Source organism: Gymnoscopelus braueri (assembly GCF_963280865.1).
Source record: "Gymnoscopelus braueri genome assembly, chromosome: 4".
NCBI lineage: Eukaryota > Metazoa > Chordata > Actinopteri > Myctophiformes > Myctophidae > Gymnoscopelus > Gymnoscopelus braueri.
The window spans coordinates 18,610,798-18,613,297 of record NC_137605.1 but is presented as its reverse complement, the minus strand read 5'-3'; the positions used below and the strand labels follow the sequence as shown (position 1 = coordinate 18,613,297).

Here is a 2,500-nt window from a genome sequence, read left to right as displayed (position 1 = left end):
ACATGCTCTTTATAATAAATCTGATCGTTTTGCATTCTGCTACCATAACAAGCATCTTGGATTTGTCTGACGTTTATCTGACAGGCTAGACTAGAGGCTTAGCAAAGGCTTGGCTCAGAGAGACCTTTGCTCAACTTCAGCTTTGTTTGCAAAAGGCCTGGCCTTCAGCCTTAACCTTAGGCCTGCTTCAATATAATCAACCATCATTCCCTGCGTGAGATGTTATTGACCGATTTGTGCGAGTGCATGTGCGTGTACGCAAGTGTGTTGTGTGTGCGTATGTGTATGTGTGCGTGCATGTGTTCATGTGTGTAATGCTGTGTGTAAAGGGTGCTAATGAAATACTGTAGTGAGGGCCGACCCCATGAACTGACCTGCTCTGTTCTCCGTGCCAGTTTGAACGTGTGAATTATGGTAATTGAGTGCAGTGGAGCGAGGCATAAGTACCCTCACTTTCTCTCCACCCCTTCTCTCCTCTCTCTCCCTCTCTCTCTCTCTTTTTTTCCATCACCTCTCCTACAGCTCCCATCTTCCTTTCCCTCAATCGCCTGTCTTTTTCATCTGGAATGAGGTATAGTATATTTGTATGGGTGTGATTGTGGAGGGTTGGCTGACAGAACAGTTTGAGGGCTTTGCAAATTAGGGGGACCGGGCACGGAACACACAGCACATGATTGCGGAACATCCCTGACATTTGAGTTATTTTGTGCCGCGTGAAGCAGAATGATTGCTATTTATTACGTCGCGGTAATGGAGGAGTCTGCCTCCATTTTTGCATTTTCTGAACTGTGACACAGTCGAATGAGATTCTGTTATTACGCAGCATTGCTGCCATTGCCAGGCCTCTTGTAATGACCTCAGGGCTGTTTGGTTTACTGTGCAGTGTACTATTCATATAGTAATTGTGTTTATTTGTTACTAACGGGCACCCAGCTCTCTGCAGCAGTCCTGTCTTCTGACCACTCCAGTCCTGTCTTCCTATCACTCAGGGAACTTAATTTAGAGTCACAATGTACTCTGCAATGACACTGAAAATATCTCTCTGCTGTCTGTTTCTGCCAGTCTCTCTCTCTCTCTCCGTCTGTCTCACGGTCCCTTTGTCACTTTTATCTGTCTCTCTCTCCTTTCTAACTCTCTTTCTCTTCCCCTCCATCTCTTTCCCCATTAGTCTTATGCTGGTGGTATCGTCAGTGTGCATTGTGATGAGCTCTGGGCTCCTCAGCCGCCAGTGATCTATTGGGACGTCTGCAGTGAGCTCATCACCGCTAAGCGATCCATTCGACTGTCACCTCCTGCTATGTGTGTGTGCCTCACTGCTCACCAGCAGCCAGCCAGCCACCAATACCATAAAGCCTGAATAATTTAGTCTCGCTCGCTGGCCGGCAATGTCCTGGGGTCCTGTCTGCTTATATCATCTCGCAGATGAGAGCGATGAGAGAGATATAGACTAGACTCTGTATGGTATGCATTATGGATAAATTGAGGCCGGGGAAGAAATTACTTTCAGGGAGTTTGAAAATTGGGTTCAAATGCTAAATGTACCTATATGTATATGAAGTGTGTATGTCTGCCACCCCAGGAGTTTTCTGCACTGTCCCACTAAACGTGAGGTTGTGTGGTCCAAACACTATGTTGGCGGTTGTCCACGTGTTCTCTCCCAATGTCACTATGACAAATTGTGGTATAGCTACTGTATTTGGTGAATCAAAGTGTTTCTAAAACACAGCTATCCTCTTGTACAACATACCAAGATCATTCCGGGACCGCTTCCAAACTGTGACTGTTCCCTGTTGACATGCAGCAGTCCTGACCTTTGACCTGCTTAACAACGACATTGAAGAGCTATGACACATGACATCTGTCAGGGGCCAACGAATAGCGTCCCTAGACTGTAAACCAAGGGGCCTCAATGTCAGCATGCCCAGTGGAGGCAGCATGCCTGTCTGCCTGCCTGGCAGATAGCTTGACCTGAGGTTGGCTTGAATGCACAACACAACGCTTCACAGAACATCCATCCCAAACTACACACAAGAGCGCTATATGGCGCCACGGACTGTATAGTATGTCTCCCAGCATTGGTTTGTTGTGGTTACTTTTCAAAAATAAGGCTCGTCAAAACGTGAATTGAATACTGCTACTTGAGTTTTAAAATCATTCTATAGGCAGATGATCCTTGCAAACATACCCACTCTAGGTTTTTACATTAGTCAAAAGTATGTTTTTACAATTCTGCTAGTGATCATTTTGTAAGAGTGGGTGTCATATTCTTTCAGAAAATGAATATTTAATATAGCACATCATAATACTGTGAATAAAGAACATTAAAATACAGTGTATAAGACCATTTTAAAGCACAATCTGTCATAGTGACATTGGAGAATAGTAAAAAAAATAGATATCACAAAGTTAAAACTCTCAATGTCCTCGGGCAGTCATTGATCTATGATTTAACAAAGCAAATAATGTGGTGTCTTGTAATGTCCGACGTTGCGGTTTGGAG

The 2,500-nt window shown here is 44.5% G+C and overlaps 1 protein-coding gene across 8 annotated transcripts in view; it reads right to left on the bottom strand.

The window, feature by feature from the left end:
* g6fl (g6f-like) overlaps positions 1-2,500 on the bottom strand; it is a gene marked incomplete at its 3' end in the record, with an annotated part of 26,139 nt that overhangs the window by 6,575 nt on the left and 17,064 nt on the right. The gene's annotated exons all lie outside the window — the stretch shown is intronic.